This window comes from Bombina bombina, chromosome 11 (genome assembly GCF_027579735.1).
Source record: "Bombina bombina isolate aBomBom1 chromosome 11, aBomBom1.pri, whole genome shotgun sequence".
Classification (NCBI taxonomy): Eukaryota; Metazoa; Chordata; class Amphibia; order Anura; family Bombinatoridae; genus Bombina; species Bombina bombina.
Window position 1 is genome coordinate 159,300,659 of NC_069509.1, and position 13,397 is coordinate 159,314,055.

Sequence of the window (13,397 nt, forward strand, 5' to 3'; positions counted from 1 at the left end):
TAATCTGGACTGATTTATAGACAGGAAGATCTTGTTCCTTTGAAATCTGCTCGATAGCTCAGGTTTGGTTAAACTGATTAATTTCAGCTTGCTTGGCTTTGCTGCAACACAAGCGGACAGCTCCACCTACTGGCTATTTTAATCAATGCACTGCTTCTTAATACTTTTCAATAGCAGTCACATGACTGGGAAAAAAGGTTGTTATTCTGAAATGGTGTAAATTGAACCATTGTAAAACGAGGGCCACCTGTATGTATGTATTTATATATATATATATATATATATATATATGTATATATATATATATATGTGTGTGTGTACTTATGTATTTATGTATTTAAATGTGTATATATGTATTTACAGACATATATACATATATACATATATACACATATAAACACATATATATAAATATATATAGACATTTATAGAAGTGCATTAGAACCCTTTACAGTTAAAGGGACAGTACACTGTAAAATTGTTTTTATATGAAAGTATTTTCAATGACTTGTTATACCAGCTGCATAACATTTATGAGAAATTGAATTTTTCGATTTATTTGTGTATGAAGTAGCTGATTTTGTGCTTTTAAACCACAGCCTATTACAATGGGTTGAGCTTCAGGTAATATCATATCTCATTATGTTATCACTTTGTGTACACACACATGCTTCCTTATCTTATATTTGTCTAGAAAACCAAAGCTCAACACATAGAGAGTACAATAGAAAATGATCATTTTATTACTGAACTATCATGCCCCCCACTGAGAGTGTAATCTCTTCTGCTGGCTGTGTTTACTTAGGCTTGTCAATAGCATATACTCCAGTATAGAAACTTTCAGTATAGGTTGGGATACCACAGGCTAAATCAGCTATTTCAAATGCCAAAATAGGGGTAAAGGAGCTAATTGTGAACAATTTAAAACACTCCAGCGGGTAAAATGAATCATTGGGAACAATTTAAAGGGGAGAAAATTTTGGGGTGAACTGTCCCTTTAAGTAGATGAAAACATGTAAAATCATATTTATGCAATATTAATTTTTAATAAAGTGTTATACTGTGTATTTACTTCACATTACAATGTTCTTCACATAGCAGAATATGTACTAAGTATTTATAAATAGATATTCCTATATATATAGCTGTATATATCTATACCTAGATATAATCATGTATCAGATATATGTAGAAATATGTATTTATGAATAAATAGAACATATATTTTCATGTCGGGTTAGCACACTTGAGAATGTCATCGTATTGGGTGCTTTTTCTCCACTTTCTTTTTTTACTTCCATGGGGGAAAACGTTATTGCGCACACAATATTCTAATTTTGGCTTATCACGCACGTTGGGTTAGCACGCAAATGAAAACAGTTTACTTTCAACTTCTAATATGAGTGTTAACCTTACGCACTCAAAATCTTACTTCAAGAGGAAGTTAAATACCGCTCCACTTGCAATCTGGCCTATTATGTATTCCCTTCGTTCTATGTTAGCTGCCAGTATTAAATTAATTAGGAACATTAAAATCTTTTAGTTCAGATGTAAAAAAATACTCTTAGCTTTTCTTATGTTAAAGAGACAATGTTTATTAAGCATATGATCATGTTACAAATATTTAGAGATAAATATTAAAAATATTGACATGAAGTTGGGGAATAAGGATTAAAGTGACACAACACTCATGTATTCTTGTTGAAGAAATATCTATGTAGTTAGTGTGCGCTTTATTCCTGTGCCTAACTACCTCCTTTTCATCAAAGGATACCAAAATATTGGACTTAATTTGATAATAGAAGTAAATTGGAATCTTCTTTTTTAAATTGTTCTCTCTATCTAATTCATGAAAGAAAAAAAATGTCTTTTATGTTTCTTTAACCCTTTAACCGCGGATGACAACCACGTGTCATCATCCGTGGGGATGGGGGAGGGGTTCAAGAGTTTACAAAAAACACACACAACCTTATTTATAAAAAGAAATTAAAATATGCATTTTATTTTTACACATTTTGTTGTACAGTTCTCATGTGCGGAGATATATACATAAAATAATGGTATAGCGTGAGTCTGCTAGGTCTGCTGAAATAAAAAAATATATATATTATGGGCAAAATTTATCAAAGTGAGAATAAGAAAATTCTCATGTTTGTCATCAAAAAGCTCACAAATTATGAACTGTAATGCACTAAAAAAGTCGCAACTTTTTATATGTGCGAACAAATTGATTCATGATCATTCCCAAGTCTTTAATATATGCAAATAATTTGTCTGGAAATGCCTAATTCTTGTATTAATCTCTATTGGCATTTTAAAATGCCCGTATATAGTCACAGTTCTCATATATTTATGAAAAGTCGCGCATGTAATATTCACTGTTTTTAATCTCACCTATTTGTAGGTTGCGAGGTAGTGAAAGAGAAAGAGCGATATTGTTTGTCTTTGGGGAAAATGAAAACATTTCTTTTTCTTGCCGTAATGGCTGTATTTAGGGTTAGAAATCGCCCACAACAAGGCACAGAAGCTGAATAATAATAATTAATTAAATAACAAAAAGGTATATACAGATTTATAAAAGGTAAAAAAATGTAAAGTGCAATTAAAATAAGTGTACTCAAAAGAACAAAAATAAGCTACAATAAACTGGGCACCCTTCCTCGATGAAAGAGCGCCAAAGAAAGGGCAAAATTAAAAATAACTAATAATATATAAGAAATAAAATTCTTACAAACAATCACGTGATTAATTGTTATAATCAGATAAAAGAAATAAAACCATTTACTAAAGTTAAGATTGATAAATAAAGTGGAAACCATATTTTCGAAAAGATACCCTAGATCAGTCATTCGCTTAAAATCGCAAAAAAATTTGCCTGAAAAATGTCTCTTGAATTTTAATAAATAGTGGTAACATTTTTTACTTCACACTTAACAAACTATAGTGGAAATAATCAAGCATTTTTAGGCGCATTTTTAGGCGCATTTTTTCGGGGCTTAATAAATTTTGCCCTATGTGTTGGTTTCTCCATGAAAATGGCCTACTGTAAATGGTTAAATGTGTGCAACATCTAGAAACTCCAAAAAAGCTCAGCACAGGGGGAAGAATGGCTCAGCAGTTAAAGGGTTAATCTTTATCCCCCAACTTAAGTAAATCTATAGTATATTCTATTTAGAGAGTTACTGAGTGCAAACTTCCATCTAAATGCTAAATGTCTGCCAGGTGCTCGTAAAAGATTTCCTGTTCTGAAGATGTTAAATAGGTTCATTAAAATGGAGCAATTACTGTTAGAATTTGCATCCCTCAATATATAGAAATAAGTACGTGGAAGCTCTTTTTTTTTTTTTAGTTTTTTTTAAATCTATTTTTAGAGATGTATTTGAGAAACTAACTCAGCTGCAGCCTCAGGCAGAATAGTTCTAAAATAGGATAATATAACCACATGAAAATGTATTTACTGCACTGTAAAATATCCCTGTGTTCTGCAATGTGAGTGGAAATAGTCTCTATCTGGGATAGAATAAGTAATATCTATAAAAAATGTATTTACACAAAAGTTCTCTCTATCTTTGTCTATATCTATCTATCTATCTATCTATCTATCATCTATCTGTCTGTCTGTCTATCTATCTATCTATCTATCTGTCTGTCTGTCTGTCTGTCTGTCTATCTATCTATATATTATCTATCTATCTATCTATCTATCTATCAATCATTATCTATCTAGTATCTATCTATCTATCATTATCTATCATTATATATCTATATATCTGTCTATCTATCTATCTAATCTTAATTTATGAGTAATAATATCTCTCACAGATTTTTGAGGGGCATATAACTTTTAAAACATTGCAAGAAAAAAAGGGCATTGGACTTTAATTATATTAAACAGAACAACATGTTACGTTGTATCGCTCTTTGGCAGCTAAAGGGTTAATTCATTTAGATGAGGGGACCGTCCCTTTATTATCATTGTAATGAGTCCCTGCAGGGTGAATTACAGCTAACACAACCAAATGATGTGTTGTGTACAGAACAAGTAAGATATGGTTGTAGAAAATGGTAGCCTGACTTAATATTCCAGTCCTGCCTAAAATTAATAGGGCACATTGTTTTCCTATCATTGTGGCTAAAGTAATAAATGACAATCATGACTGAGCAATTAAGAAAGACCAATGTTGAATTCAGACTTTTGGTTTGTGTGGCAAATCACAGACATTAACGTCCCATTAAAGAGATTAATGTTTGGTTAGTGTTGTTTATCAAAATGCCAGCAAGTTGACTTCTAATTCCCAACGCTATAAGTTATCACCGCTTTTTAGCTGTTTGGTTTTTCTCTATTTTTTTTCACTTTTTGTTTTTAAATTTGCTGTTGCATTTCTTGTGTTAGCCAATACTTTATTTGCACAAAGCCTGTGGTGGATTCTACACAGTTAAAGGGACAGTCTAGGCCAAAATAAACTTTCATGATTCAGATAGAGCATGTAATTTTAAACAATTTTCCAATTTACTTTTATCACCAATTTTGCTTTGTTCTCTTGGTATTCTTAGTTGAAAGCTTAATCTAGGAGGTTCATATGCTAATTTCTTAGACCTTGAAGCCCACCTCTTTCAGATTGCATTTTAACAGTTTTTCACCACCAGAGGGTGTTAGTTCACATATTTCATATAGATAACACTGTGCTCGTGCACGAGAAGTTATCTGGGAGCAGACACTGATTGGCTAGAATGCAAGTCTGTCAAAAGAACTGAAAAAAGGGGCAGTTTGCAGAGGCTTAGATACAAGATAATCACAGAGGTTAAAAGTATATTATTATAACTGTGTTGGTTATGCAAAACTGGGAAATGGGTAATAAAGGGATTATCTATCTTTTAAAACAATAAAAATTATGGTGTAGACTGTCCCTTTAACTGTAAATGATCATCCAAAAATACCAACAGTTTAAAGGGATATTAAACCCATTTTTTTTTCAAGGTTCAGATAGAGCAGGTAATTTTAAGCAATTTTCTAATTTACTCCTATTATCAAATTTACTTAGTTCTCTTGCTATCTTTATTTGAAAAGCAGGAATGTACAGCTTAGAAGACGGCCCATTTTTGGTTCAGACCCTGGACAGTGCTTGCTTATTAGTAGGTACATTTAGCCACCAATAAGCAAGCGCTACCCAGGTGCTAAACCAAAAATGGTCTGGCTCCTAAGCTTTACATTCCTGCTTTTAAAATAAAGATAGCAAGAGAATGAAGAAAAATTGATAATAGGAGTAAATTAGAAAGTTGCATAAAACTGCATCCTCTATATGAATCATTAAAGAAACAATGTGGGTTTAGTATCCCTTTAAATTACCTTTTCTTTAATGCAAGGCAGCTTGTCGGTTTTCATTTGTGATGATATTAGATATAAAATAATAATTTGCCAACCAGTTTTAAGCTTATAGAATAAGAATGATTAAAAAAATAAAAAAAAAATAAACATTTATGTGTGTCATAGTTCTCCCCAGATCCATATTTTTGGGATATTTTAAGTTATGGGTGTCCAACCTTTTTATTCACAGATATGGTTACCAGCAACTCACCAAGACTCTGTGCAATTGTGGAGGGGTTACTGCTAGGGATGGGCGAATGTTTCGCAACATTAAAAAAATTATACAAATTTTAACACATTTGTTCATTTCAAATTTTGAATGTTTGAACAATATTCTAGCATTCGTTTAATGTAATAGTATTTCTAATGCTTCCTTCATTTCATTTGAATTAGAAAAAATCAAATCTGTATATTTGTAATATTATTTCTAGTGCTCTGTTTAAAGGGACAGGAAACCCCAACATTTTCTTTCAGGATTTGGATAGAACATTTGATTTTAAACAACTTTCCAATTTACTTCTATTATCAAATTTGCTTCATTTTCTTGTTATCCTTTGCTGAAGGAACAGAATTGCACTACTGGCAGCTTACGGAACACATCTAGTTAGCCAATCACAAGAGACAACTGTGTGCAGGCACCAATCAGCAGTTAGCTCCCACAAGTGTAGGATATGTGCGTATTCTATTTAAACACGGAATACCAAGAGAACAAAGCACATTTGAAAATTAGAAGTGGATAAAAAAATGGCTTAAAATAACATGCTCTATCTGAATCACGCAAGTTTAATTTTGACTTACCTATCCCTTTAAATGTAATATTCAAATTATGCAATATTCAAATAGAAACATTTTAATTGATATACTTGTATCTATAATGTATCAATTTACTAAATTCCCTACCACATGAGCTATTGAACTTCTAAATAGTATTTGTTAAAGTGAATGTCAATTTTGATGCTAAAGTGCCCGTTTTTTTTAAATTCGATTAAAAACAGGGGCACTTTCTTCATTCATCAAAATTTACATTTTACTTGTTTACTTTTAATCTTGACAGCCGCTCCAGCTTCCCCCGGTTGTCGCAAGCCATTTCTGACGTCAGAAATGATGGATCGTTCATCCTCCAATCACGGCTTCCCCCCGGGGGAATCAGTGTCTGATTCAACGCTGTGATTGGAGGAAGCCGGATTCCTCATTTTAGACCCAGGAAGAGGCTTTGCGACGGGCGGAGGAAACTGGAGCGACTGGCAAGATTAAAAGGTAAGTTTTTTTTCACAACACAAGTGAAATGTAAATTTGATGAATTAAAGTGCCCCTGTTTTTAATCGAATTTTTAAAAACTGGGCACTTTAGCATCAAAATTTACATTCACTTTAAATCTAATGTTACATTCGAAATTTCGAATGTGGATATTCAATCTAATTATTCACATCGAAAACCGGAAATAACATTAGATTATCTAATTTTAATGGATTTTTATTCTTATCAACATTCGATTTTTCAAAACAAATGTCCAAAGGACTATTTGTTCTACCAAACAAATTACATTTTCAGCACATTCGCCCAGCCCTAGTTACTGCACAACCCCAAAAGTATCTTAAGTAAACATATCCCAACAGCACAATGTGTCTCCACTCGACTTTATTAAAACATAAAGATCAATGTCAACATGACGATGTTTCGGCTATTATCCCTTACTCATGCCATATTAGAACGTTGCCATGTTGGCCTTGATCTTTATGTTTCAATAAAGTCGAGTGGAGGCACATTGTGCTGCTGGAATACATTTGTCCAACATTTTTAAACAGAGGGCTACATTTTATTTTTTGTTTATTCACTATACTCGTATTCAACGTTTAGAAGAACTGTTAAATAAACCAAAATATATTTCAGAGTCAACAAATTTCAGCAGGCAAATCTTAATAACAATATATCTTCCTGCATATAAAATAGGTGCCACAAGTCGGCATATACACAGCCTATGAAAGATATATTTTGAGCCCAAGAAGAGGGCAGTCTCAAAAATGAATGCTTTCAATGTTGGTGTGAGATAGAGAGAATTATTGTGGGTTCACCACCAAACATTTTATTATAACAATACAGTTTTATGGTGAAACTGCTGTAAAATAACTGCATGTGTGTGATATAAATATTATATTCCTACCATCATTTTCCCACTATTCATGTGCCGACCAACCTAGTTGATGCATTATAACACAGGCAATTCCTGCATACTCAGTATAAACTTGCGCACATCTTCTGCTCAGTAGGTCAGAGTTTAATCAATACTATTCAAGGTTAGACTTCATCTGGATATCTAATGACAACAGAATAAACTTGACAGTCTGACTGGTGTCTGTATGAGCTGTGATTACTCTGAGTGGGTAGGATATCTGTTGCTATATATTCTCAGCATTTTATCTATTCAATTAAAGGGACAGTGCACTGTGATTTTTATTATCCCCTTAAATGTGTTCCAAATATCCTTTTTACCTGCTGTAGTGAATTAAATTGTTAACAGATTATTTTTTCATTTGAAATAACTGTTTTTGCTTGTTTTATCTCCACCATTTTTGAGCATTATCATTGTGATATATGCGTATGTCCTTCATATCCTGAACTCTGCATTGTCAGAAAAACAGCTCTAAAACTAAAATTTTCCTTTTCAATTTTTTTTGAGGGACCTTGCAGTACTGACAAGACATCTTAGATAATCTTGCCAGAGAGGAGAGAGTTAAATCATCGGTCCATAAGTATTGGTCTCACTGTGTATACAGGGAGAGAAAAGATAGAGGATTTTGTGTAACTATAGAGAAAGATACGATAATGAGGTCTGTTCTCCCTGCAAGTTCAGCCCATCTCATTGGGTTTTGATTTCAATTAGCAAAGAAAGCTATATCATATGCAAAATATACATAAAGGAGCAATTTCATTTTACATTTTAATCTATGCAGCAGGTATAAATGTCATTGTAAACAGTTTTAAAGTACACTATTCCTTTAAAGGGACATTAAAGTAAATTTGTTATTTATGTACTAGATATTCACTACACTGTGAAATATCTACATGCAAAAATTAAAATGTTTTAAAGGCATTTACACATTGGCAGCTGTTATTTTAGCTAAAAAAAAGCCTCATGAATATTGTTTGTCTTAATTTCTTTGTTGTGGCCACTTAGAGACAGATATCAAAATGTTTCTACACTTATCAACCAATCACAGTGCAGCATGTACAAGGGCCAGTGTTCTACAATCCACTACTCCTCCAGTGCTGGAAAAACAACTGTCTTTAACAAATAACAATAGCAAAATTATGCATATTATATTAATCTAATAACCATGTCTAGTCTTGTTGTCTGTAGACTCAAGCCTGTATTGGCTACTCCAAATATGTGGTGGGTGAATTTTGGCTACTGAAAAATAATTGCATTAAACAAGATGTTAATTTTTTTTATTTATTGTTTTAGACCTGGTTGATATTTTATTCACAGGGTATCCACACAGCCTTGTTGTTCTCAGCAGATAAAAATAGATAAGGGGAAGAAAAGCTAGGTTCCAAAATGGCTCCTATTAAAATCTCAAACTGTCCCTTTAACAGCTCCCATTGACTTCTATGGGCACTAAAAGCAACCCACTTAAAATGTTGACAATTTGTAAAAAGCCAAAAAACAGACATTTAAACACTGGGAATGTAAATGCTGCCTAAATTTTTGGGATGTGCATGACAGGTCAGCAATTAAACATATGAAGAAGAATTTTGGAGGGGAAAAGTGATGTTAAAGTAAACAACAGGAAATGCGTGTTTCTACAAAATTGTTACTGCTTTATTGTTTATTGGCTGATATGGACAACTCCCACAGATGTATTTATGGATAGGAACAAGCATCCACTAGTCTGTAAACAATAAATAGTTTAAAGAGACAGTCTAGTCAAAATTAAACTTTCATGATTCAGATAGGGCATGTCATTTTAAACAACTTTCCAGTCTACTTTTATCATCAAATGTGCTTTGTTCTCTTGGTATTCCTTGTTGAAATCTAAACCTAGGTAGGCTCATATGCTAATTTTGAAGCCCTTTGAAGGCCGCCTCTTATCTGGATGCATTTGACAGTTTTTCACAGCTAGAGGGCGTTAGTTCACATGTGCCACATATATAACGTGCTTAAGCCTGTGGAGTTACTTATGAGAGGGCACTGACTGGCTAAAATGCAAGTCTGTCAAAAGAACTTAAATAAGGGGGCAGTCTGCAGAGGCTTAGATACAAGGTAATCACTGAGGTAAAATGTATATTAATATAACAGTGTTGTTTATGGAAAACTGGGGAATGGGTAATAAAGAGGTTATCTATCTTTTTAAACAATACAAATTCTGGAGTAGTCCCTTTAATTCAGCAATGGAACATTACAACAAATGTGGCATATTTTATAATACTACAGGGAGTGCAGAATTATTAGGCAAGTTGTATTTTTGAGGATTAATTTTATTATTGAACAACAACCATGTTCTCAATGAACCCAAAAAACTCATTAATATCAAAGTTGAATAGTTTTGGAAGTAGTTTTTAGTTTGTTTTTAGTTATAGCTATTTTAGGGGGATATCTGTGTGTTCAGGTGACTATTACTGTGCATAATTATTAGGCAACTTAACAAAAAACAAATATATACCCATTTCAATTATTTATTTTTACCAGCGAAACCAATATAACATCTCAACATTCACAAATATACATTTCTGACATTCAAAAACAAAACAAAAACAAATCGGTGACCAATATAGCCACCTTTCTTTGCAAGGACACTCAAAAGCCTGCCATCCATGGATTCTGTCAGTGTTTTGATCTGTTCACCATCAACATTGCATGCAGCAGCAACCACAGCCTCCCAGACACTGTTCAGAGAGGTGTACTGTTTTCCCTCCTTGTAAATCTCACATTTGATGATGGACCACAGGTTCTCAATGGGGTTCAGATCAGGTGAACAAGGAGGCCATGTCATTAGATTTTCTTCTTTTATACCCTTTCTTGCCAGCCACGCTGTGGAGTACTTGGACGCGTGTGATGGAGCATTGTCCTGCATGAAAATCATGTTTTTCTTGAAGGATGCAGACTTCTTCCTGTACCACTGCTTGAAAAAGGTGTCTTCCAGAAACTGGCAGTAGGACTGGGAGTTGAGCTTGACTCCATCCTCAACCCGAAAAGGCCCCACAAGCTCATCTTTGATGATACCAGCCCAAACCAGTACTCCACCTCCACCTTGCTGGCGTCTGAGTCGGACTGGAGCTCTCTGCCCTTTACCAATCCAGCCACGGGCCCATCCATCAGGCCCATCAAGACTCACTCTCATTTCATCAGTCCATAAAACCTTAGAAAAATCAGTCTTGAGATATTTCTTGGCCCAGTCTTGACGTTTCAGCTTGTGTGTCTTGTTCAGTGGTGGTCGTCTTTCAGCCTTTCTTACCTTGGCCATGTCTCTGAGTATTGCACACCTTGTGCTTTTGGGCACTCCAGTGATGTTGCAGCTCTGAAATATGGCCAAACTGGTGGCAAGTGGCATCTTGGCAGCTGCACGCTTGACTTTTCTCAGTTCATGGGCAGTTATTTTGCGCCTTGGTTTTTCCACACGCTTCTTGCGACCCTGTTGACTATTTTGAATGAAACGCTTGATTGTTCGATGATCATGCTTCAGAAGCTTTGCAATTTTAAGAGTGCTGCATCCCTCTGCAAGATATCTCACTATTTTTGACTTTTCTGAGCCTGTCAAGTCCTTCTTTTGACCCATTTTGCCAAAGGAAAGGAAGTTCCCTAATAATTATGCACACCTGATATAGGGTGTTGATGTCATTAGACCACACCCCTTCTCATTACAGAGATGCACATCACCTAATATGCTTAATTGGTAGTAGGCTTTCGAGCCTATACAGCTTGGAGTAAGACAACATGCATAAAGAGGATGATGTGGTCAAAATACTCATTTGCCTAATAATTCTGCACACAGTGTATGTATCTTAATATATTACATTTTTTACATTTTACCACTCTTTGCCTTATCTGCATAACATTCCCAGATGTGGAAAGAGAATATTTTCAGGACACAAACATGATTACTAGTAGATCAGCCTTTTCAAATAAATAAGCAAAAATGTGATAGAAGTAGGTTATCATTTGCATTACAGAGAAAGCTTTCCTGACGTGGAAAAAGAGTAAATGACTGTAATATATTAGATTTTATATATTATAACACTATTGCAAGATGCTGATATGCGCAACAGTGTCTGTGTGTGTTGTAGCTGATAAGTAATTAGACAAATACAGTTTTTAGTTTACACACTGTAACTGAAACTTCAACACATACAGGGCTAGATTATAAGTGGCGCAAATTAGCAATATTCAAAGTTTGGCTTTTGCGCGTGTCGGGTTAGCACTTGTGCGAAAATGTTTTACTTTTAACTTGTAATATGCGCGTTTCCCAACGTGCACAAAAAGCTTACTTCTAGTGAATTTAACACGGGCGCAATACATTGCGATCCACTCATAATTAAGCCCTTAACACGCAAGAGGTAGCAATAAATTTGGCTCCACTTGTAATCTAGCCCACAATGTGAAATAAGCATTTGACCTAATCTGACGTTCATGTACCCTTTTTAGAAACATAAAACCGTGCAAAAGATGCAAAATAATTTGCCAATTAAATATAAAAAGGGACATTAGATTAAAAAAATAATTAATCAAACATTAATTAAAAATTTAGCAAGTTTGAAATATACATTAATTACTTATTTTTCCTCTGCTGCGGAATTCCTATGTAAACTGTGCTGTACCATTCTCCCAAGAGTCAAATTCAGTTTTAAGAGCCTTTCCAATTTACTTTCATTATCAAATTGCACATAGTCTTTCTATATGCACACTTTATGAGGCACCAGCTATTACTGTGCATGTGCAAGAGTTCACAGTATATACATTTATGAGCCTATAATTGGCTGATCTCTGTCACATGATACCGGGTGCGGAAAATTGAAGTAAATTTTCAAATTTGTTAGAAAAAAAAAATCTATTGCTAATTTAAAATTCTGATTAAGTTCTATTGCGTTGTGTTTTTATAATGCACTTGTTGACTATGCAATTCTACTGTATTTAGTGGTCCTGTATGCTGTAGATTTCTTGACTTAGATAAATGCAACTCAATTGCGTAGAGCAGTTTACAAGCTAATTCCTTATTGGCCACAATTAAAGGGACTTGAAAGTCAAAATTAGACTTGTTTGATTGTAAGACATTTTTAAAGGGACATAAACCCCACATTTTTATTTCATGATTCAGATAGAACAAACAATTTTAAACAACTTTCAAATTTACTTCTATGATCAAATTCTCTTAATTCTCTTAATTGACATGATATCCTTTGTTGAAAAGCAGGAAGATAAGTTCAGACTCGTGAATGTTATACATTAGCAAGAACACTAGATGGCAGCACTATTTCCTGCCATGTGGCGCTCCAGACATATATATCTCTTCAACAACAAAACATTTGATAATAAAATTAAATTGGAAACTTTTTTACTTTTTTTAAATTGCATGCTCTGTCTGAATCACAAAACAAACATTTGGGTTTCATGCCCCTTTGAATTCAGTTTATTATCAAATTGACCTTGTTCTTTTGGTATCCTTTGTTGAAGAGAATATGCATATATCCTCAGTAGCAGCAATTGACTACTTGGAACTAGCTGGTTATTGGTGGCTATATGCCTCTTGCCATTGGCTCACCAGAAATCCTTTGCTAGCTCCCAGTAGTGCTCTGTAACTGACTTTAACCAAGTGTTTATTATATTGAAGCAACAGTACAATAATAAAAATGGTCCAACATAATAGAGCATTTTCTTTTTGTGTTTGAATGCCCTTTTAAGGGAGATATTTTAAGCAGAACCCAGGTGAAATAATCAGCTGATCGGTAACCATGGTTACTAACCATCTCTCACCCATCAGCTGATTATTTCACCTGTGTTCTAGGTTGGATATCATGAAGTTCTGTTTTTTTAATGGTA

At 33.9% G+C, this 13,397-nt stretch overlaps 1 protein-coding gene across 1 annotated transcript in view; it reads left to right on the top strand.

Annotated features, from left to right (window-relative positions):
* The window catches only part of XYLT1 (xylosyltransferase 1), a 448,706-nt gene that overhangs the window by 418,750 nt on the left and 16,559 nt on the right, over positions 1 to 13,397 (top strand). The window lies entirely within an intron of this gene.